At 41.5% G+C, this 25123-nt stretch overlaps 1 long non-coding RNA gene and 1 pseudogene across 3 annotated transcripts; one reads left to right on the plus strand and one right to left on the minus strand.

The window, feature by feature from the left end:
- Positions 1–308: 308 nt before the first annotated feature.
- LOC110742433 lies at positions 309–23961 on the minus strand. 2 transcript variants are annotated; one of them, XR_004177021.1, is made up of 3 exons: positions 17940–18305; positions 4346–4484; positions 309–721 (listed from the first exon to the last, which is right to left on the minus strand). It is a non-coding gene; the product is annotated as an uncharacterized LOC110742433 (long non-coding RNA). The 2 variants fall into 2 exon arrangements; XR_004177022.1 differs by lacking the exons at positions 309–721; positions 4346–4484 and adding exons at positions 13210–13403; positions 23939–23961 and having other exon boundaries at positions 17940–17982.
- On the plus strand, positions 5596–7769 carry LOC116269472 (annotated as a pseudogene). The gene has a single exon (XR_004177020.1). The product of XR_004177020.1 is annotated as a double homeobox protein A-like (transcript).
- Positions 23962–25123: the final 1162 nt, after the last annotated feature.

Genomic DNA, 25123 nt, shown 5'->3' on the forward strand with positions numbered 1-25123 from the left:
ACCATTTAATCTGTCATCTCAATTATGCTTTTGAGCTCTTTCAATGAGTTTTATATTTCTGTTATTGTACTTTTTAGTTCTATATTTTCATTTGTTTTTCTTTTCATATCATTGCTGGGACCATTTTTCTTTTAATTTTAGTGTGTTTGCAATTGCTTGTTAGAACATTTTTAAATAGCTGATTTCAAGTATGTGTCAGCTAATTCCAACCTCTGTGCCATCTCAGTGTTTGTATCTATCGTGTCCATTTGCTGAGTAGTTTTGGACTGAGGTATCATGTTTTGAGGCTTGAAGTAAAATCATCTGGAGAATGTTGACATATTTATTTTAGGAAGAAATTGACCTGGTTAAATTTGGACCAAAAGTTTTATCCCATCTGAAGTGGTTTCCCATCAGCTCAGTCTTCAAAACTTTTAAAGAGCTATTCAGATCATTTGTATATTATCCAGTTGTAGTGTGGGTTCTGGCCAGAAATCTTTCTGTTAGTTCAATTTTCAATGTCTTTGTTATACTGATTAGTGCCAGATCCAATCATATGTAGTTTTGGAGTAAACTTTGGGATTACTTAACATAATGGAGTTTCTTTCTTGAGGTCCTTCATCATTACAATCTCCTCAGTACATCTTGTTTCCTTGAGGCTCTTCTGTTAGGTTCTGTAGCCAGAAACATAGAGCCTTAGGTACTCTTCTCTGTTGCTTACTTTTGTGACTGTACCTATGTCCTGGAGCAATACACAAGAGGACAAGAAGATTAAAAAATGGTAAACTCACCACTGATTTGGTGGGGCTTTGGATTCTGATCTTCTTTGCAATCCTGCTACTATTAATTTTTCAGAATCTGATAATAGCTGCTCAATATATATTCTATTTCATAGCTGCATTCAGTGGTAGAGACAGGGTGGAATGTGTTTTCTCCATCATTTCTACAACTGGTTCCTACAAGTTATTTATTTATTCCTGTATTGTCACGCACACCTACACCTAATATTGTCCTCCAGTTTTTTAACATCTTATGGTCTCACCTAATTTTCTTTCTTCCCCAGTCAATACTATGTCACTATACTGTTAAGTGACGTTTTATATTGTAACTCCCTTTCCTAGCCCTGCCCTGAGTTCAAAGGCTCAACTTAGCAAGGTATTTCATAATAGGAAATACCTGATAACTACTTTTCTACACTAATTACTTAGCACATTAGTAATATAATTAAAGCAAGCTATTATAATTTCCCATAGGCATGTTAGTTTCACTGAAAACATTTTCAAGTTGAACTAAACAATGGAAGAAAATCTACTCTCTGAAGAATTAATTATCTGTTCATTTATCCCCATTGGAGTGACCAGTAGGCTAAGAAATGAACTTATCACTTTCTAGCTTAAGCCCAAATGGGCAGAGAAATTCTGTGGCAGCTCTTTACTTGCACTGTTAATGAATGACACGGGTTTTAGGCAGCCCTAGAGAATTCTATCCCCAGCTCTGAAAAATGTTCTATCACAATTACCACTAACTAGCACTGAAGCCACTTCTGCTCATGGCTCTCAGAGCCAGTTGGTGCAAAGTAGGCAAAAATAAATAAACTTTCCCTTTCTTTTCTCATGTCTCCATTCTTTCTATCCCCTATAAGCAGCATGATTATAGTAAGCACCTCATTTAAGACTGATACGATCTGTGATATAGATTTGCTTATACCCTGCCTTGTTCCTGTATGTAAAACAGCTCATTAGTTCCTCAGCTTCATTTCCATTACTGTTAATGTTCTGGAAAAACTAATTTACACTTAGTGAAAGAGAATTAAAATGAGTGTCAGAAGAATGAAATATGACATTAGTTCTCAAACTGTGGTCCCTGGACCGGTAGCAATACAGCACCTTGTTATAAATGCAAATTCTTGGACCCCGCCTGCGGAATCGGAAACTCCTGGGATAGGGCCCAGCAATCTGTGATTTCACAAACCTTCCAAGTGATAGTGATGCATGCCAAATTTGAGAACCACTGCAAGTAGGAAATTAGTTATTGGCTGGCAGTGGCATAATGAGCAAAAACAGTGCATCCTAGGTGTGGGTTGCTTGTCAAATTGTAAAGACCTATTGAACTGGTTTTCTACCACGCTTGGAAGACAACACATCACCAGCATCAAGTGGCTGGTGGGGTGGAGAGGATAGGCAGAGTGTACGTGGGTAGGCAGAGTGTGACGGGCTGGCAATGCCAAAACCTCCACTCTATGTCTGCTATCTCTCCTGGACTGGATTTTAATCTCCACAGTCTGCTGATAACACTTTGTCACTTACCCCAGTAGCGTCTTTCTGGTAAAATCCACTTATCTTTGTTCCTGGCTTGCCCTCCTTCAGGAGAGCTGGGTACACTTAACAAACACTTTTAAAAAAAAAAAAAAAATTTAATTTCTGTGGGTGTGAAGTAGCTGTAAATACTTATGGGATACATGAGATATTTTGATATAGGCGTACAATGTGTAATAATCCCCTCAAAATAAATGGAATATCCATTACCTCAAGCACTTATCCTTTGTGTTACAAATCATCCAATTATACTCTTTTAGTTATTTTTAAATGTAAAATTAAATTAGTATTGACCACAGTGACCCTGGACAAACATACTTTTAAAACCAGACTTCACAACTATGGTATCATCCTGTTCTCTGTGTATCATTTCGATAACCCACTAAGGCTCCTTGGCTGGCTTCTTACCAGTTTTTAACATCATATAAATTTGTATTTAGCTAGGAATGGATTTTATTAATATAATACATTATAAATGATCTAAATTATTATGCCTAATGATGGAAATATATGCTATGTTGCAATTTGTAATTGAATAGGATTAAAATTTTATTACAAGAAAAATTCGTATTTTACTTTAGAGAAATTTTGAGCAAATGGAATGTATTCATGACAATACTGAAATTTATCATGTGCTCCTGCATTGGGATTTCTTTCTAAACATCATGGAAATAAAGAATATGAAGGCACAATTAGTTTTCTTGAAAACAGATCACAATTCATTATCAATATAAAGGTTAGCCTCTGAAAAAACTCCAATATTTTTCTAAAAGTTTCCTTAAAGTTATCAAACAAGAAATGGGTTATTTGAACAATAAAGACTTAGAGAATATTTTTGTCAGCTCATAACTATTTCTGTACTGTTCTTCCCATTGGAGTTAAGAATTTCTCAACAGTTAGAAAAATTTTTCACATAAATACACTCACAACTCAGATGATTGTAACACTTTGTTTTGTAAGATTATGTTTCTGAAGAACAACTAATTTTTAATTTTTAATTTTTTGTAAGGATTTCTATGTTTTGAGAATAAAACTATGTATCTTTATAATTTGTATGAATATGTCAGCTTGTATTTAGCCTTCATTTTTTCTATTTATCTTTCTTGGGGCATAATTTATATTTAATAAAAAGCACAGTTTATAAGTTTAAAGTTTGATTAATTTGAAAAATGTATACACATGTGTAACAACTACTTTAATTAAGATATAGAACATTTCTAAAACTCCAAAAGCTCTCTTCTTTCTTTCCTCAATTACTGCCTTTTGCCCCAAGAGAAAAATACGGTTCTTATTTCCACTATCATATACTAGTTTCATCTATTTTAAGACTTCATATAATTCAAATCATGCAATATGTTCTCTTCATGTCTAGTTTCTTTGATTCTGCATGTTTTGGAGATGCCTATGTCTTTTTGCAAACATCAATAGTTTATTTCATTTAATTTCTAAGTAGAAATCCATTTCCATGGTGACTAACAATTTGTGGCCATCTTTCCTTATACTTGTTGGCCTTTTATATGCCTTCTTCAATGAAGTATTGATAAAAAATATATTTTCCATTTGTTTATTAGGGTGATTGTTTTCTTCTTATTGAATTGTAAGAATCCTTCCCGTATTCTCAGTACAAGTCCTTTATTAGATATGTGTTTTGGAAATATTTTCTCAAAATCTGTTGCTCGTTTTTATTTTCTTAAGAATTTTTTAAAGTAGGTTTTAAAAAAACAAAGATTTATTATTATACAATTCTGTAGATTGGCAATCTGGGTGGTTTTCCAAGTGGTCTTACACGAGATTACTCATATGATTACAGATATCTTACAGCTTGACTGAAACTAAAAGGCCCCAAACAACCCTATTTGCATGCTGGAAGTTGGTACTAGCTGTTATCTGAGAGGCTTCTCCCACAGAGGCCTCTCCTCCTCTAGTAAGCTAGGCTGGACTTCTTCACAACATGGAGGTCTCAATGTTCTAAGAGACTGAAAGCAGACACTGTGATGCCTATTAAATCCTAGTCTCAGAAATGTTACATCATTTGAGTTGCATATTTTTACCCTTTTTATTGTTCTTTTTTCACTCATGATTTTTCAAGTTTCTTTCTGGTATCACTTCCTTGTGTCTGAAGAACTTTCTTCAGCAAGAGTAGAGGAAGAGTAGGTCTGATGGCAACAAAATTTCTCAGTTTTTCTTCATCTGGAAACATATATTTAAAAAATTATAAATTGATAATTTATAATTGTATATATATGAGGTAAAAGGGATGTTACGAGTTAAAATACAATGTGGAATAATTAAATCAAACTAATTAACATATACCCAGCAACTCAAATACTTATTTATTTTGTGATGAGAACATTTGAAATGTATTAGCAATTTTGAAATGTACAATACACCATTTTTAACTAAATTCACCATGCTGTGCAGTAGATCTTAAAAAAATCTTATTACTCCTAACTGGAATTTTGTAACTTTTGACCATCATCTCTCCATTCCTCTCTCTACCACCCCCAGACTCTGTAACCACCAGTCTACTTTGTGCTTCTATCAGTTTGACTTTTTTAGATTCCACATATAAGTGGGATCATGTGGTATTTGTCTTTCTGTGCCTGGCTTATTTCACTTAGCATAAAGTTCTACATTTCCATCTGTGTTGCTGCAAATGACAGAATATTCTTCTTTTCAAAGACTGAATGGTATTCCATCGTGTATATATACCACATTTCTTCATTCACTCATCTGCTGATTAACACTTAGGCTGATTTCATAATTTGGCTATTGTGAATAGTTCTGCAATGAATATGAGAGGGCAGACATCTTATCAACAAACTGATTTCAAATATTTTGGGTAAATAACCAAAAAATGGATTGCTAGAGATTGCTAGATCATATGGTAAATCTGTTTTCAGTTTTTTGAGGAACTGCCATATGGTTTTCCATAACGTCTGTACTAATTTACATTCCCACCAGCAGTATACAAGGATTCTTTTTTCTGCACTTCTTCACCAACACTTGTTACCATTTGTCTTTTTGATCATAGCTATTCTGACAGCTGTAAGATTGTATCTCATTGTGGGTTTAATTTGCATTTTCCAATGATTAGCAATGTTAAGCACTTTTTCATATATTTGTTGGTCATTTGTAGGTCTTCTTGTGATAAAGGTCTATTCAGGTCCCTTACCAAATTTTTAATTGACTTTTATATTTTCTTGCTATTGGGTTGAGTTCCTTATGAATTTTGGATATTAACCCATTATCAAATATATGACTTGCAAATATTTTTTCTCAATCTGTAGGTTGTCTTTTCATACTGATACTTGTTTCCTTTGTTGTGCAGAAGCTTTTTAGTTTGATGTAATCCCATTCATCTTTTGTTGCCAGTGCTTTGGGGTTTAATACAAAAAATTATTGTCCGGATTAATGTCATGTAGTTTTCTCCATATGTTTTCTTCAAGTAGTTTTATAGTTTCAGGTCTTACATTTAAGACTGTAATCCATTTTGAGTTAAATTTCATATATGTGTGAGATGAGGGTTCAATTCATTCTTCTGCATGTGAATGTCTAGTTTTTCCAACACCATTTATTGAAGATACTGTGTTTTCCTACTGTGTATTCTTGGCACATTTGTCAAAATTAATTTACTGTACATGAGTGAGTTCATTTCTGGGCTTTCTAGTCTGTTCCATTTGTCGATGTGTCTATTTTTGGTCAGTACCACATTGTCTTATTTGCTATAGCTTTGTGGTAAAGTTTGAAGTCAGATAGTGCAATGCCTCCAGCTTTGTTCTTTTGCTCATGATTGCATAGTGATGCTTAAGTAAAACCAAAATTATCCTGGGAATATAAAAAATAATACATCTGTTTACATTTTGGTGTGGGATGAGTAGAATCCTGTTTTCAAATTCCTTGTTTGAAAGGCTATTAAGAATAAACCCTCACTTAACAGTTTTCTAATTCCTTGGTGGTATCCTCTGTCCTTTGGTAATGTGAAAGTACAGCACACTTTTCTATTTTTGTTCCTGCTGCACCCTTCATAAGGTGAAGCATGCATGGAGCACTCCCAGGGTCAGTGTGAGCCCAGCACCGGCTCAGGCTGCCGATGCTCCAGAGTCGGATTCCACCTTCCACTTAAATGGCAGCCACAGGTAGACGTGCTCATCACAACGCACCTCTGTGCGTTCATAATCTCTGTTTGTTCTGCAAGTGGTTTCCACACGAAAAATGGCACAGTGTTTCTCAGAAGACAACTGCATAAAAATCAACATACTTCAAATTCACAGCAAATAATCAGATAATTGATGAAACTACTTACCCAAACAATAATTGTAAATTATGCCTTCTGAATATATTTGTCATAAACTTGGAGTAAGGAATCCTCACAGGCACTGAACAATTCAAAAAATGCAAAGCTGTTTGTTAGAATACTGGTGATTTCGGGTGGAAACTCTCATCCATATCCTGGTAAGGGTTGAAGTTGCACAGGTGTTTTCATTTGTCAAAACCCAGAAAATCATATGTTTTAGATTTGTGAATAATGTTGTATTATATGTGATCTTTCTTTCTAAAAATCAGCTGTAAGCGGTCTCCCAGACAGCAGCTCAGCCTCCAGGACTCTCTTCCAGCATGACCAAAGACACCTCTTCACACAAGATGGTAGCAACAAATCATAGGTACGATCACACCAAATTCACAGAAGATAAATTGAAAAATCCTCATCAATACGTTCAATCAAAAGTCTTACCCAGGTTATTCTACCAAACAACAACTTGCTTTAGAAATCAATGCAGAAGAGTACAGAATCCAGATTTGGTTTCAGAATCAAAGAGCTAGGCATTGATTCCAGAAAAGACTAGAACCTGAGACTTTAGATTCAAGCCAGAGCCATGGTCAAGATCAACCTGGTGTGGAGTTTCACAGTAGAGAAGCCAGACGGTGTCATACCATCTATAGCGCCTCTCAATTACACACTCTCATCAAGGCATTTATGAAAAACACATACCCTGGGATTGATTCCAGAGAACAACTTGCTGAAGAAATTGGTGCTCCAGAGTCAAGAGTCCAAATTTGGTTCCAAAAATCGAAGATCTAGATGTCATCTCCAGAGAAAAGGGAACCTGTTATGTCCTTAGAACAAGACCAGGGGCAAGATTTCTGAGGGACTTCAAGGTACAGAAGATACACAAAATGGCACCAACCTCACTAGCACTCTCATTTCTCTAGAGCCAAAACATGGTGAACACAGTCAAGTTCAGTGTATTTGATATTATCAACTTGGGCCCTATATCTCTCTCACAGTCTTCCTGGGAGTCTATCATTCTGCTGAAAGTGCAAGCTAAGCTTTCTGAAGACGGTAAAGGACTTGGCTGGGTGTGGTGGCTCACGCTTGTAATCTCAGCACTTTGGGAGGCTGAGGCAGGAAGATTGCTTGAGCCCAGGAGTTTGAAACCAGTCCTGGCAGTAGAGTAAGACCCTGTCTCTATTATAAAAACAAAATAAATAAAAAGGACTGTAGGAGGCCAAGACAGGTACAGGAGGCACCACACTACCATATTGACACAGCCTGGATCCAGAGTTCAGCAGACCTTGAGACAATGAAAATAAACTTAGTAATAATCATTTTTCGATCATCGCAGTAATTATTGATTTGCACAAAAATCAGTTGACATCAAAACCTTAAAGTGAAGCTGCTCTGCCTATGGAGTAGCCATTCTTTTATTCCTTTAGTTTCTTAATAAATTTTCTTTCACTTAAAAAAAACCCTATAGTTCAATGAAGAATAAGATAATACCTCATTTCAAAGAATCTTCTCACACACACTTACTAATGACAAAAGGAAAATCTAATTTTGCAGTGGAGAAATATGGACAACTCCACCTTAACCAAGTGGCTGGAAGTCACTGCACCAGCAAAGGTACAAACCAACATGAGATGCTTCCTGATACGATACACTAAAAAGGGCACAGTCTCTTCTGCATGTTGCTAACAAAAAGTGGGTAAGCTGAAACTGAAACTAATAATTAGGCAATGTCAAGCAAATACAAATTCAAATACAAATTCAGGTTGACAGTCTGCAAAGTAACATCCATGTACTCTTTAACAATGGATTGATCCTAGCTCAGGAGGCTGAGGCAGGAGGATTGCTTGAGGCCAGGAGTTCCAGATCAGCCTGGACAACATGATGAGACCCCTTCTCTACAAACATCACTGACTACACTGTGCTCTGCCCAGGGATCAGACCTCAAGTGCTGTCCTTGGAGTGCCCAGCACTGGCCAAATGGTCTTCTATGCCTGGTTCATGTAAGGCTGCAGAGGAATGACAATTTTAGTGAATCCACATGCTCTGAATACATTTCATTTCACCAATGAAAGTCATTTTCTAATATTAATTATGCTACTTGAAAGTCACTTGTTTCACTAATGAAAACCCATTTTTGACATTTTACAAAACATTAAAACAATTTTTTATAAATGTATCTATGTATTGTTATTTTTAAAATTCTGGTTAAATACACGAAACATAAAATTTACCATTTTTTTTTTTTTTTTGAGACAGAGTCTTACGCTGTTGTCCAGGCTAGAGTGCAGTGGTGCAATCTCGGCTCTCTGCAGCCTCCACCTCTTGGGTTCAAGCGATTCTCGTGCCTCAGTCTCCCGAGTAGCTGGTACTACGGGCACACACCACCACACCCAGCTAATTTTTGCATTTTTAGTAGAGATGGGGTTATGCCTTGTTGGCCAGGCTGGAAAATGTACCATCTTAATCATTGTAAGTGTACAGTTTAATAGCATTGAATACATTCACATTGTTGTGCAAACATCACCACCATCTATCTTCAGAAATCTTTTCATCTTGCAAAATGGAAACTCTGTCCCCATTAAACAATAACTTCCCATTCTCTCCCACCTTGAACCCCTGGCAATCAGCATTCTACTTTCTGTCTATGAAGTTGATTTTCACTACTTCATCAAGTGGAATCAGACAATACTTGTCCTTTTGTGATTGTCCCATTTTACTTGGCATAATGTCTTCAAGGTTCATCCCAAGTGGTGTGAGATGATGCTTTTTCTAGCCCCCTTCTTCCTCCAGATCTAAATAATTTCATGCAGCTTTTAGATGGATTGGAAACTTAATTTTACTATGGTAAACACAACATAGTTTTAAGAGAAAGCGGACCTGATGTCTACCATCAAAAAGAACAGCTTAACCAAAAACAATACCAGGATCAAAAGTCAGGGTTTAGGCTGTACCATCTTCATTGTCTGAATTCAAGAAATTCATTCATATTGTGGCACATGTTATAATTTTCTACCTTTTTAATGCTGAATTCCTTCATATGTATATACCACCTTTTGTTTATGCACTCATCCTTTGATGAACACTTGAGTTGCTCTATGTTTTGGCTTACTGTGAATAGAGCTGCTATGAACATGGGTGTTTGAATATCTCTTTGTGACCCTGCTTTCAATTCATTTGGATAAATATCCAGAAGTGGGATGGGTCATGTGGTAATTTAATTTTTTGAGGAACTGCCCTACTGACTTGCAAAATGTAAATTTTTGATGGCGATAATGATAACAGATGAACTTATATTTGTTGCCCCAGTGTATTAGTCTGTTTTCACACTGATATACAGAACTACTTGAGACTGGGTAATTTACATGAAGAAAAGAGGTTTAATTGACTCACAGTTCTTCAGGCTTAGCAGGAAGCCTGACTAGGAGGCCTCAGGAAATTTACAATCATGTGGGAGGACTAGGGGAAGCAAGCGCGTCTTACTACTGCAGAGCAGGAGAGAGAGTGAAGGGGAAAGTGCCACACACTTTCAAACAACCAGGTCTCGGGAGAACTCACTATCACAAGAACAGCAAGGGGGAAATCAGCCCCCATGATTCAATCACCTCCCACCAGGCCTCTCCCCCAGCACATGGAGATTACAATTCAAGATGAGATTTCAGTGGGGACACAGAGCCAAGCCATATCATCCAGTGTGTGGCCCTTTCTGATTAAGTACCGCTGATTGCCTCTGGGGTGGGCATTCTAGAGAGCAGGTGAGAGCTGATTATCCCTAGAATGCAGGCATAAACTCATTGCCCTTACATAACATCTCAGCCCTTGTACTGAGATATTACAGCTGTGACTCACAGCAAGATGATGCCCTGAATTCCCAGACAGATCAGGAAGCTCTTTAAGGATAGAGATCAAGCCTAGTATTTATTTCCCTTTGCTTTTTGATAGTTACTCAGTTAAATGTGTCAGAGAGGTAAGAAAGAGATGTGACAAAAAATCCAAATTCTGGTATTGTGTCTTTTCTTTCTCATACAGAGGATTCTTGCACAAGTTGACCATTTCCTTATCCTTGCAACAGCAAAAGTCCCCTAATGAACGAACTGATTGAAGGAGGATTTGTGTGGGATAATACAGCTGAAAGCTCCTGTTCATCTCCCATGTATGGGTATCATCATTTACTGGTTGGTGGTTTTCTGAGAGAGATGGCATTTTATTTTATTTTATTTTATTATTTTGACATGATCTCACTGTGTTGCCCAGGCTAGAATTCAGTGATGCCATCGTGGCTCATGGCAGCATTGAACTCCTGGGCTTGAGCTGTCCTCCCACCTTAGCCTCCTGAATAGTTGAGACTACAGAGCATGCCACCACGCCCAGCAAATTTTTCTACTTTTTGTAGAGATGGGGTCTCACTACATTGCCCGGGCTGTTCTCGAACACCTGGCCTCAAGTGATCCTCTTGCCTTGGCCTCCCAAAATGTTGAGATTATAAGCATGAGTCACCACACCTGGCCGGGACCTCCTGGTTTCATGATTTGCATCCAGCTGCTGCTGTCCCCGAAATGAGAGGTGACGACATGCTAGCAGCCCTTGTTCGTGGCGCGGGCGCCTCCTCAGTCTCGGCGTCCACTCTGGCAGCGCTTGAGGGGCCATTCAGCCTGCCATGGCACTGTGGGAGCCCTTCTCTGGGCTGGCCGAGGCGGGAGCTAGCTATCGCTGCTTGTGGGGAGGTGAGGAGGGAGAGGCGCGGGCAGGAACTAGGGCTGGGCTGAACGCTCCGGGCCAGCGCGAGTTTCGGGCGGGCATGGGCTCGGCTGGCCCAGCATTAGGAGCGGCCGGCGGGGGCCGCAGGCCCCTGGCAATGAGGGGCTTAGCACCCGGGCCAGCAGCTGCAGAGGGTGCGCCGGTTCCCCCAGCACTGCAGGCCTGGCGGTGCGCTCCAATTCTCGCGGGGCCTCAGCTGCCTCCTCCACCCCCTCACGGCGCAGGGCTGGGGACCTGCTGCCTGCCATGCCCGAGCCCCGCCCCCCCCTTGGGCTCCTGTTGCCCCGGAGCCTCGCCGACGAGCGCCCCAGCTTGCGCAGCGTTGCGCGGTCCCATCGAGGGCCCAAGGGCGCGGGACAGGCGGCAGCTCCGCATGCAGCTCTGGTGCGGGATCCACCGGGTGAAGCCAGCTGGGCTCCTGAGTCTAGTAGGGACTTGGAGAACCTTTATGTCTAGCTAAGGGATTATAAATACACCAATCAGTACTCTGTATCTAGCTAACCTAGTGGGGACTTGGCGAACTTTCTGTCTAGCACTCTGTGTCTAGCTAAAGGATTGTAAATGCACCAATCAGCTCTCTGTAAAATGGACCAATCAGCAGGATGTGAGTGGTGTCAGATAAGGGAATAAAAGCAGGCTGCCCGAGCCAGCAGTGGCAACCCACTCGGGTCCACTTCCACACTGTGGAAGCTTTTTTCCTTTGCTCTTTACAATAAATCTTGCTGCTGCTCACTCTGGGTCCAGGCTGCCTTTATGAGCGGTAACACTCACTGCCAAGGTCTGCAACTTCACTCCTGAAGCCAGTGAGACCACAAACCCACCAGAAGGAAGAAACTGCGAACACATCTGAACATCTGAAGGACAAACTCCGGACACACCATCTTTAAGAACTGTAACACTCAGAGGGTCCGCGGCTTCATTCTTGAAGTCAGCGAGACCAAGAACCCACCAATACCAGACACACAAGCACCTGGGCTATTCCTCCGTGTAGTGAAAAGTGGGGCACAAGCTCTTCATTTGGTCATTTTGCTGCTGCAGAAGTCCTCGCCCTGTTCTCTTTTAAGTCTCTCTTTTTTCTCAGGTCTGATCACACAATTTGATTGGGGTGAGGGAGGGGAGGAGAGGGAAAGGAAGTAGGAGATCAAGGAGGCAGATGAAGTTTCCTCTCCTCTTTGAATTTTGAGATGGCCGATCAAACTGCCACCTCCACCTGCCTCTCTTGCTCGGCTTCATCTTACTCTCCAATTAATAATGGTTCTGCTGGGCCCGGTGGCTGACGCCTATAATCCCAGCGCTTCAGGACACCGAGGCGGGAGGATCGCTTGGGGCCAGGAGTTTGAGACCAGTGTGGGCAACATAGTGAGACCTCATCTCTACAAAAAATTTAAAAAAGAAAACAGCGGCTGGGCGCAGTGGCTCATGCCTGTAATCCCAGCACTTTGGGAGGCCGAGGCAGGTGGATCACAAGGTCAGGAGATTGAGACCATCCTGGCCAACATGGTGAAACCCCGTCTCTACTAAAAATACAAAAATTAGCTGGGTGTGGTGGCATGTACCTATAGTTCCAGCTACTCAGGAAGCTGAGGCAGGAGAATCGCTTGAGCCTGGGAGGCAGAGACTGCAGTGAGCCAAGACGGTGCCTGAACTCCAGCCCAGTGACAGAGCAGGACTCCATCTCAAAAAAATAAAAAGAAAAAATAAAAAGAAAGAAAGGGAAAATAGCCAGGCCTAGTGGCATAGCCTGTAGTCCCAGTTACTTGGGAGGCTGAGGTACTTGGGAGGCTGAGGTGCTTGGGAGGCTGAGGTGGGAGGATCGCTTACAGGGAAGTTCAAGGCTGCAGTGAGCCATTATGGCGCCACTGCATTCCAGACTGGGCAATAAAATGAGACCCTGTCATTCTCTCTCTCTCTCTCTCTCTCACACACACACACACACTCAACAAAAATGATTGTAATCAGTACTTAAGCTTATATCAGATCAAATGACAGAAACCTGAACATTTGGCCCTGTAGACTCTAGGCTCACACTGAGGTCTGCTTGCAGGGACTCTGGCTAGGATTTTCTGGAAAGAAAAAAATAAGCCATCTCATTTTCGTTTTTAATTAATGCAGTCTCCAGTTTTTCATTCCAAAGTGTCACAAGCAGGAAATCAAAGAAAGTCTTATATAAATAATAAGAAAAAGAGGTTCTATTAGTAATGGAAAACATTTTCAAGGAGAGCTCGACAGAACGCTGATAGTCTCCACACCCCCTTCAGGTGAAACCCCTCACAAAAATCATAACATAATTATAGATATGTCCAAGGCTTTTTAGCATAAGATATTAAAAGCCTTTTGTTTTTTTGAAACGGAGTCTTGCTCTGTTGCCCAGGATGGAGTGCAGTGGTGCGATCTCGGTTCACTGCAAGCTCTGCCTCCTGGGTTCACGCCTTCATGCCATTCTCCTGCCTCAGCCTACCGAGTAGCTGGGACTACAGGCGCCTGCCACCATGCTCGGCTAAATTTTTTTTGTATGTTTAGTAGAGACAGGGTTTCAACATGTTAGCCAGGATGGTATCGATCTCCTGATCTCTTGATCCACCTGCCTCGGCCTCCCAAAGTGCTGGGATTACAGGTGTGAGCCACCGCACCTGGCCTTAAAAGCCTCATTTTAATAGTGTCTTAAGTCAAAAGAAAAAAATATAGAAGAGCTTCTTATCTAGGTCATAACACAAATTCTTCTAATTCAACCAAAATGAATAAAACTTTTAGCTTTTTTTCTGATTGGTTTTTGTTTTAGCTTAGTTACAATTTTGAGAAGGAATCTGTGAAGGATTATTCTAGGGATTTGTTTTTGTTTTCTCATAGTTTCTCTGAAAAACTTGATCAGGGAGTAGGAAAGGGTGATCCTGGTTCATTGGACCTGTCAGATCTGAATCCTCAGCTGGAGAAGGGATGGATTCCTTGCATCTTCTTCAGCAGCTTGCCACAGTGAGTATGAACTATCCATCATGGGGGTGTAGAGCTGTGCGCTCAGTCCCCTTTGGGGCTGGTTGGTTTCCTCTGGGTTTTGCTGTGTTAAGCCTGCTGAAATGTGCTGGCTGAAGCATGCCACCTTTAACTCTTGTGCTCACAGCGAAATGTCTCTCTAGGACTTGCCAAGACAATGCAAGCTAATATTCACTTCAAATGGCAACAAGCCCTGAGCATTAGTTGCTATTTCCATTTTTGTTCTTCCAGAAGAGGTTTCTTCGCTTACACACCATCCTCAGCTAACAAACCCATGACGTCATTGTGTTTCTCACCTGCGACTCCTCCCTCGCTTTTGCAGATTCGGGAGTAGACTTGAAGTGAAAGCCATCATGTGGCAGGCAGTCCACAAGTATCCGCTGGGATGCCATTGTTTGCTGGGAATGTTGTGTCTTGATGTACATCATCTTGTGTGCTTATCCCAGTCACCAGAGGAAGTTGGCAGGGAGGGAAACTTTTTGTCATCCCAACTTTACAGAAGGAGAAGCTGCTGAGGGTAGCGTGGCTGGCAGACGGCAAGCTGACCCTTTTTTGAGACGGAGTCTCGCCAGTCACCCAGGCTGGAGTGCAGTGGCGCGATCTCGGCTCCCTTGCCACTGCAGTGCCCATTCCAGGTTCACGCATTCTCCTGCCTCAGCCCTGTGCAGCTGGGATCTCACAGGCTCACCACCACGCCCTCCGCTAGTTTTTGTATTTTAGTAGACGGGCTTTCACCCATGTTAGCCAGGATGGCTCCCGCTTCTGACCTCGTGATCCACCTCCTCGGGCCAGCCTCCCAAAGTGCTGGGATACAGGCTTGAGCTACCGCGCCCGGCCAGCTGACCTTCAATGAGGAGATCGCCTCCTGCCTCTGGGTCAAGGCCTGCTTTCATGAGACAATGTTGCCTCTTAGAAACTGGTGTTAGGAGATGTGAAAGGATGTATGGTTGATATGAAATTAAAAGACCCAGGTTTGCATGCAGCTCTGACCACTTACTACTCATATGACCTGAACATTTGTTGTTTGTTTCAGACAGAGTCTCACTCTGTTGCATAGGTTGGAGTGTGCATTGGCATGATTGTAGCTCACTGCAGCCTCAAACTCCTGGACTTGAGTGATCCTCCTGCCTTAGCCTCCAAGTAACTGGGACTACAGGTTCATGCCAAATGCCTGGCTAATTTTAAACATTTTTTTTTTGAGATGAAGTTTCAGTTTCATTGCCCAGGATGGAGCGCAATGGCATGATCTCGGCTTACTGCAACCTCCGTCTCCTGGGTTCAAGCAATTCTCCTGCCTCAGCCTCCCGAGGAGCTGGGATTATAGGTGCCCACCACCACACCCAGCTAATTTTTGTATTTTTAGTAGAGACGGGGTTTCACCATGTTGGACAGGCTGGTCTCGAATTCCTGACCTCAGGCGATCCACCCACCTCAGCCTCCCAAAGTGCTGGGATGCCGCCGCACCCAGCCAAATATTTTTAAAAATTATTTTTTTCATACAAACAGAGTCTCACTGCATCGCCCAGGTTCGTCTTGAGCTCCTGACCTCAAGTGATCCTCCCACCTGTCTCCCAAACTGCTGGGATTCCAGGTGTGAACCACCACACTGGGCCTGATCCAAGCGTTTAAACCTCTTGAGGGTTCCATTTTCTGTCATTCGAGAATATACTATTTCTACTTCGTATGATCACAGAGGAGCCTGAATTTAAAAATGCTCAGTGATAGTTTTTAAATATCCCTTTATTCCCCAGTAAAACCCACAAGGCTATTAAACATTTTGAAGTTGCCTAGATTTTGCAATGAAGTACATCAATCAGCTACTCTCTGTACAAGGAGGTGGTTTCGAAGGGTGCATGGAAGAAAGCCTGGGTCAAGAGCTCTGAGAGCGCTGCTTCCCTGGCATCACTACAGCAATGACAAAAGAGCAGAACCTTCCTAAAGTAAATTAGAAAACTTTCCATGCTACCAGGTAGTTCTTTTATTTGTAAATGAGGGGTGGAATAATTAAAGAAAAACCACAACTGCATTCTTAGAATGTGAATTCACTGATTTGCCAACAGATACTTACTGATTATACAGTATATACCAGGCATTATTCCAGGGACAAGTAGTAAGCAGGACAGACAGCTACTTTCTCTTATGAGTCTTACATTCCAGTGCAGAAACAGAGATAATAAAGAAATAATGGGCTGGGTGCAGTGGCTCACACCTGTAATACCAGCACTTTGGGAGCTCGAGACAGGTGGATCTCCTGAGGTCAGGAGTTTGAGACCAGCCTGGCCAATATGGTGAAACCCTGTCTCTATTAAAAATATAAAAATCAGGTGTGATGGCGTGTGCTTGTAGTCCCAGCTACTCAGGAGGCTAAGACAGGAGAATTGCTTGAACCCGGGAGGTGGAGGTTGCAGTGAGCCAAGATAGCAGCAATGCACTCCAGTCTGGGAGACAGTGTAAGACTCTGTTTCAAAAACAAAAACAAAAACAAACAAACAAAAACAACAACAAAACAAAAAACAGAAAGCAATAATACATAAGAAATCATGGGTGTTATAATGAAAACAAAACAGTGTGATACCAATTAAAATGATTGGGAAATTTCTTTCGGCTGGAAAGCGAGATAAAACTTTCGTAATGGGGTGCTCTTTGAATGTCATCCTGAATGATAAGGAGACAGCCCTGTGAGCCTTGGGGAAGAGTGTGGCATCCAGTGGACAGAAGCCCTGAAGAGGGCATTCTAAAGTCATGGCTAATTGAAAAGTGGTCAGTATTTGTCCTTGAATATATTGCAAAAGATGTCCAGAAGGCAGATGTATTTTCACACACAAGGACGGGCACTTTGACATCTCAGAAACTCAGATTTGGTGCACAGTTTCTGGTCCTGCCTAAGAAGACAAAGTAGTATGGGGTGTCTGTAAGTAACACACTTTCGTGTGGCAGGTACCTTCATAGTCCTCAGTGAGGGACAGTGGTGTGTGCTGTGATTAGGTGAGTTGGACTTCCTGAAGGGGGTGAATTATTCTCTGTGTTTAGAAAGTGAAGGGCAGAGAGAAGCTGTGAAAGTCACTTGGGTCGAATGTGGACCAAAACTTGGCTGTAGCAAGAGGCAAGCAATGTTTGGGGGCCAGTGAGCACATAGGTTTGGCTGAAGCAGAGGGTTTCCGAGGGACTAAAGAGAAATGGCTGTAGTGGAAAGGGAAGGGGTGTTTGTGGAGGAGGTCCAAGGGTGAGCTGTGGCAGTTGGGTTTTATGGGACGAGCAGTGGAGAGCCTTGGTAGTGCTGAGAAATGGACTTTCTGAAGAGAGGAAGTCTAAAAATGTCCATCTCTCTATGAGAGGATACTCAACAGCTGTTCCCTGCCTCGGGCCCCTCGGCTGCCCCCACTTCTTCCCCCACCACTGTGCCCAGTACGTACTCATTCCTCACTTGTCCAGTTTAATACGCTTCCCCTTCCAGATGTAAGCAACCCCTTCCCTGAGTGCCCAGGTTTATAATGGGAAGGCTGCCATGACAACATAGCAGAAATAACCAATAGAATTTAAACCCATCCATGCTAGAAAAACCTATGGTTTCGAGTGTCTATAAATTAGTGGAAATCAGGGAGAAACCTCACCTCATGCTCAGGTCAGTCCTGGAAGGTAAACAAGTGTTCTCATCTGACAGAATACAAAGGATCCAAAATCAGCCTGGCAGTTAGCATCTGGCAGACATTGGTCAGGAACTGGGTTATTGCTCCTCAAGAAGAAAAGTTGCTTGGCCAAATTGCTCACTTAAAAGCTGTTTTTGATTTTTGTTTTTTCCAGGACAGGGTCTCACTCTGTCACCCAGGCTGGAGTGCAATGGTGCAGTCAGAGCTCAGTGTTGTCTCCAAACCCTAGGCTTGAGCAATCCCCCTCCCTCAGTCTTCTGAGTAGCTGGGACTACAAGTGCATGCCACCAGGTCCTGTTAATTTTTAAATGTTTTGGTAGAGACTGGGTCTTGCTATGTTGCCCAGGCTTGTCTTGAATTTCCGGCCTCTAGCTATTCTCCCACCTTGGCCTCTCAAAGTGTTGGGATTACAGGTGTGAGCCACTACGCCCAGCGGAGAGCCATGTTTTCTCATTTCTAGACTGCCATGCATTTGCGCACCTTCCCTCCTTCTTAATATTAATCTGTCACCTGGTGATTATTCTTGTGTTGAAATTCAGTCCCGCCAAATTTCCAAAGCACCGCCAACCTCAAGAAGAGACTAGGAGGGGTAACTGGGCCCTGTTACTCTACCTCTTTATCCATTCCCCTTTCAGTAGAGATGTATTTAAACCTCAAACCTGAAATTTGGGAAGAAAAAAATACTAATTACTTATAATTATCACTTTCCGGTCACTTTACAAATCCTATTTCTCTTCTCTGTCATTCATCATAAAAATAAGTGGCTTGCTTTGAAAATTTGTCTGTCTTAGTTAGCAGCTTTATTCAGGAATTTGAAGGAGGGTTCTTAAAGAAGTGAGAAATGGCACATCAAAATTTCAGTTATTTTACCATGCTTGCTGTGCAACTGTAGGTGACTGGTGATTCTTCAGTAAAGGGGAAGATACAACTTTTGAAGGCTGCTGTGGTCTTCTTAGCAGCTATTGAGTTGGAAATGTATGTCATAAGTCTTAGCTATAATACTCATCTGTATATCTACATGATTGTAATTGAGCAGCACATATTATACTAAATGATTACCAAAAGGAACATAAAATTGATTTCTGCTGATTTTTTAAAAAAGTAAACTCAAGTGAATTATATTCTATCTGAAAAGTACTGAATCATTTCATGTGAGGATTTTTGTTTTAATTCCCTGATAAGGCAAAATTACAAAGTGAGTTACCTATATCTCTCTCACATCTTCTTTGGGAGCCTTTGTATAACAGAATACCATAGACTGGGTTATTTATAAAGAAAATAAATTTAGTTCTGGAGGCTGGGTAGTCCAAGAGCATGGCACTGGCATTTGGTGAGGACCTGCTTGCTGTATCCAAACATGGCAGAAGGGCAAATGAGCCAGTGAGACAGAGAAAGGCTCCAGGAGCTGGACTCACTTTATAACAACCCACTCTTGCAATAACAAACCCACTCTCATGATAATGACATTGATTCATTCATGAGGGCTCTGTCCTCATGACCCAGTCATCTCTTATTAGAACCCACCTCTCAACACCGTTACATTGAGGATTAAGTTTCTAACACAGATTTCTAACTTTTAGGAAACACATTCACACCTTAGCAGCTCTGCTTGTCAATGCTGAAATTTATTTTTTGTGCCAAATGCTCTAATTCTGCCTAAATCCATCTGGACAGATAAATGATTCATTAATTATTTCAATAAATAATTGAATGCATATTCTGAGCCAGGTGATCTGATAAACCAGTTCACCCAGAAGTGAATAGCAGTAACAAGTAATCTCTCTGAGGGCTATTTGATGTTTTGGTTGTGTGTTTTGATTTTGTTTTCATTTTTTTAAAATTAAAATTAAAATTTTTAATTTTTATGGGTACATAGTAGATATATATATATTTATGTGGTACATGAACTATTTTGATACAGGCATACAATGTGTAATAATCACATTAGGGTAAGTGGGGTATTCTTCACCTCAGGCATTTATCATTTCTTTGTGTTACAAACATTCCAACTATACTCTTTTGGTTATTTTAAAATGTACAGTAAAGTATTGTTGATTGTAAGCACTCTGTTGTGCTATCAAATACTAGATCTTATTAATTCCATCTAACTATATTTTTGTTCCCATTAACCATCCTCACTCCCTGCCCCCACTCCACTACCCTTCATACCTCTCTCTGGTAACCATCATTCTACTTTCTATCTCTGTGAATTCAATTGTTTTAATTTTTAGCTCCCACGAATTAGGGAGAACATGTGGAGTTTGACTGTCTGTGTTTGGCTTATTTCACTTAACGTAATGTCCTCTAGTTCCATCCATGTTGTTGCAAATGACAGGATCTCATTTTTTATGGCTTTTTGTTTTTATAGTACTCCATTTTCATTATGTACCACATTTTCTTTATTCATTCATCTGCTGATGAACACTTAGGCTTCTTCCAAATTTTGGCTGTTGTGGAGAGTTCTGCAATAAACATGGATGTACATATATCTCTTCAATATACTAATTTCTTTTGGATATATACCTAGCAGTGGGATTGCTGGATCTTATGGTAGTTCTATTTTTAGTTTTTAGAGGAAGCTCCAAACTGTTCTCCTCAGTGGCTGTACTAATTTACATTCCCACCATCAGTGTATGAGGGTTCCCTTTTCTCCGCGCCCTTGACAGCATTTGCTATTGCCTATCTTTTGGATAAAAGCCATTTTAACTGGGGTGAGATGATAGCTCATTGTATTTTGACTTGCATTTCTCTGATGATCAGTGATGTTGACCAACTTGTCATATGCCCGTTTGCCATTTGTATGTCTTCTTTTGAGAAATGCCTATTCAGATGCTTGGCCCATTTTTAATGGGATTATTAGGTATTTTTCCTGTTGAGTTGTTTGAGCTCCTTAAATATTATGGTTATTAATCTTTTGTAAAATGGATACTTTGCAAATATTCTCTCCCATTCTGTGGGTTGTCTCTCCAGTTTGTTGATTGTTTCCTTTGCTGTGCAGAAGCTTTTTAATGATGTAATCTCATTTGTCCATGTTTGCTTTGGTTACCTGTGCTTTTGAGTTATTACTCAATAAATCTTTGCCTAGATGAATGTCCTGGAGAGTTTCCCCACTGTTTTCTTGTAGTGGTTTCATAGTTTGAGGTCATGGCTTTAAGTCTTTAATTTATTTTGATTTGATTTTTGTATATGGTGGGAGATAGGGGTTTAGTTTCATTTTTCTGCATATAGATACCGAGTTTTTCCAGCACCATTTATTGAAGAGACTGTTGTTTCCTCAATGTATGTTCTTGCTGATGTCCCTACATTTAAAACAAAAGATCAGTTTCCAGAAATTATATATTTGGTTTATCTTCCACTTTCTTTCAAAACTAAAAGTGTTTTAGTACAGGTACCACCCCTAAAATTTCCGTTAAACCAGCACCAGCCTGAGGATCACGTTCTCATCAAAGGGTGGAAAGAATGGAAACTCAAGCCAGCCCGGGAAGGACCCTTCCTTGTGCTGCTAACCACCAAGACTGCTGTTCACACAGCGGAAAGGGAATGGACACATCACACCCGAGTCAAGCAAGCACCATTATCATCAGAATCATGGGCCATTGTTCCTGGATCAAGCCCTTCCAAATTAAAGCTAAGAAAAGCTTAGTCTATCTATGTTTTCCTTTTCTTTCCTAACCCAGTGCCTATATCCATTACTATTCCTACCACTAGCAACTCTAACCCCACTTTAGAGTGTTTCTATGGTTTAGGCGCAGAGGTCACTGGAAAGGATCCTATAGACTTCTTTAAGATGCACTTTGTTCTCCCTTCTCCACCTCCTACAACTGTCCCTTTCCCAAACCTACAAAATGAAACTATGCCTCGCCTCATGCCCAATGATGAAACCAAGATCTCAGTAGTACAAATAGGAGACCTAAGGCAAACCATAGCCATTAAAACAGGGTATAAAGATGTAAATGCCTGATTAGAATGGATTAAATATTCCATTCGCACTTTAAACAACAGAGACTATTACGCTTGTGCCCATGGTAGGCCAGAGGCCCAGGTTGTTCCCTTTCCATTAGGACGGTCCTCAAATCAAGTGGACATGGAGTGCATGGTAGCTCTTTTTCAAGATTCCACCACCTGGAATAAGAAATTGTGCCAGGCTCTTTCTCTGCTATTTCCTGAAGTCCAACACCCTGCGAGTCAGCCCCCAAGGGCCATCCAGCCTCCATCTTTCAAGACCAATTTTACCTCATGTTTCCAACAACAAGGGGAAAATTTTCACGTTCCTTGTAGACTTAACAGGATGCAGTGAAGTCAGGCACTTCCAAGAGCTGACTCATCAGTCTGCCCTTATTCATCCCTGATTATCTGGTGGTATTATGGAGGACCTTCACTGGACACTCTGCCAAATAATTAGAGCAGTGCTTGTGCTCTAGTTCAATTGGCTATCCCTTTTACCCTGGCATTTCATCAACCAGAAAAAGAAGAAAAAGAAAAAAAACGTAGCCTCAATTCTTACCTCTTTAACAACTATAATAAGTATACTCCTTCTTCTGAGGTGTTATGTTGTACCATACATCCAGGAGTTAATCAAAACAACTAATCCAAGACATGTTAAGTAAGTTTGAAGAGGAAAACTATAAACAGGAGGGAATTGTAGAAAGTAAAAAGGTTCCTCTTGGAAGTTTCCCTTCTTGTTAAAGAATAAATCAGAAGTGTTAGAAATAATAGTTTCTTTTATAGACTAACTTTCTTCAAGCCTCCTTGCTTTGTGCTAATAACTCTTTGTTAAGCCCTATCCTATGTAACTGCTGGACATGCTCACAAGCACGTTCCAGCTCACAGCCTATGCCCCTTCCTTATTTGGAAATGTTATTGCTTCCTTAAACATTTCATAAGCAACTTCTTTGTTCGTCCCTGCACTTACCTATTTAGGAAAGTTTTAGGCTATTAGCAAATTGGGTATCAGTTTAAGAGTATGAGGTCCTGCTCCAGTAGATGCAGGACATAGCAGTAAGGATGACCCAAATGTGTAAGGGATAAACATGTTTGCTTTTCCTTTGTTCAGGTGTGCTCTTGCCATTGTTCTATCTGCGATTGAGTATCCTTTCTGCAGAAAGTAAAGATTGCCTTGCTGAGAGATCTTTTGTCTCCTTGCTGACTTTCCTTAACAGCACCGATGATCAATTTCTAACAATTTTGGTATTTCTAACAAGACCTCTTAAAGGAGCCAGTCCCCAAGAGGAACATGAACTGGGGCTAACGAGGAACCCAGGGCCAGGGGACTTTTGGAGGTCTTTTTGTCCTTCTTGTCTTTCTTTTGCTTTTTCTTTTTCTTCTTATTCTTAATGGCCCCAGAGATGACAGATTTCCTGCTCTTGGATCACAAAGTTCTGATAGTGTTTGTCATGTGGATGGTCCCACATAGACTGCCCATTGGCAAAGTTGAAAAAATATTTGTTGCCCCTTATGTCCTGGCATAGTTTCCACTCCCCAGGCAGTGGGGCCACAATGCCCTCCCATGCCAGCCACATCAGTTCTGGTTCCTTGATGGGATCAATACCAATCTCCTGGGTAAATTCAAGAATGTCTTGCTCACTTAAAATGTAGGTCTAGTTATAATCCTCCTCCAGAACTAGCTGATCTCCTGTGCAGAGGGGTGGGAGGGGTCGGTATGACCTTAGGCAAGGTGCTTCACCTCTGTCAGACTCAATAACTGCAAGCGTATAATTGAAACAATCTTGACAATCCACATCAAAAGCCTGCCAGACCCCCAGCCTGCTCAGGAGCTGGTGAAATTTCAAACGGAGGCAAGGCACCGTTGAGGCACTGTTGCAGGTTGTCCGTTTTCCACTTCTTTCCTCAGTCCCTGCCCACACTCTGGCGCATTGTGCGCTCACTGGCTCACGAGCTTCCCTCAACTACCTCACCACTCTCCCTTCCCCACCTCCCAACTCCTCCCTCCATGAGATCCTTACCTATCCACCATCCCAGAAGGCTCTGGGTGAGGCTCTGGGTGAGGCGCAGCTCCCCCTGTGCCAACCAACAGGCTCTTGCTCTGTTGCCTAGACTGGAATGCAGTGATGTCATCACAGTCACAATAACCTTGAACTCCTGGGTTTCAGGGATCCTCCTGCTCCTGCCTCCTAAGTAGCTGAAAGTGTAGGCATAAGCCACCACACCCAGCTAATTTTTTTTTTTTTTTGAGACAGAGTCTCACTTTCTCGCAAGGCTGGAGTGCAGTGGCACGATGTCTACTGACTGCAACTTCCACCTCCCAGGTTCTGAAAGGACACAAAGACACAAAAATGTGTACCCGCCCCCCCCCCCCGCCGCTACACCCTATTGCTAAACCCGTTGTTCTGCTCTCTAATCTCTGCACGTACCAGAGATTTCGTAAGTTCTGTAAGTACCTGTTTTTCTGCACGTACCAGAGATTTTGTAAGTTCTGAGGCCGGGTCACAAGACGTGTTTAAGTAAGATAAACTCTTGCTGCCATAAACTGGTTGTGCAACCTGACGCAATATAATTAACTGCCTTTGTGTAAAACTGCTCTCCCACCTCAAGGGTTGAACCGAAATATCAGAAATGGCGGGAACCAATCATAGTTAGCCAAATCATCTTGATTACACCCTGGCCAATCATACATCTGATTTGTATAATAATTCTATGCCCACTTTCCTTAGAATATATAAACTGTTCGGAGCTCAGCAAGGGAGCTCTCCTGCCCGTCTCGTTTGGCGAGCGAGTGAGAGTTCCAGGTTCGAACCTGTAATAAAGATCCTTGCTGCTTAGCTTTGACTTTGGACTCTGGTGGTCTTCTTCGGGGAATAAACGGTCTGGGCATAACAGTTCAAGCGATTCTCCTGCCTCAGGCCCCCAAGTAGCTGGGATTACAGGCACCTGCCACCACACCCAGCTACTTTTTTTAAGAAAATTTATTTATTTATTTATTTCAGACAGACTCTCACTCTGTTGCCAGGCTGGAGTGCAGTGGCACGATCTCGGCTCGCTGCAACCTCCGCCTCCTGGGTTCAAGCAATTCTCCTGCCTCAGCCTCCTGAGTAGCTGGGATTACAGGTGCCGGCCACCACGCCCAGCTAATTTTTGTATTTTTTTTTTTTTAGTAGAGACGGGGTTTCACCATGTTGGCCAGGATGGTC

The sequence above is a fragment of the Papio anubis genome, chromosome 11 (assembly GCF_008728515.1).
Source record: "Papio anubis isolate 15944 chromosome 11, Panubis1.0, whole genome shotgun sequence".
NCBI classification, from domain to species: Eukaryota; Metazoa; Chordata; class Mammalia; order Primates; family Cercopithecidae; genus Papio; species Papio anubis.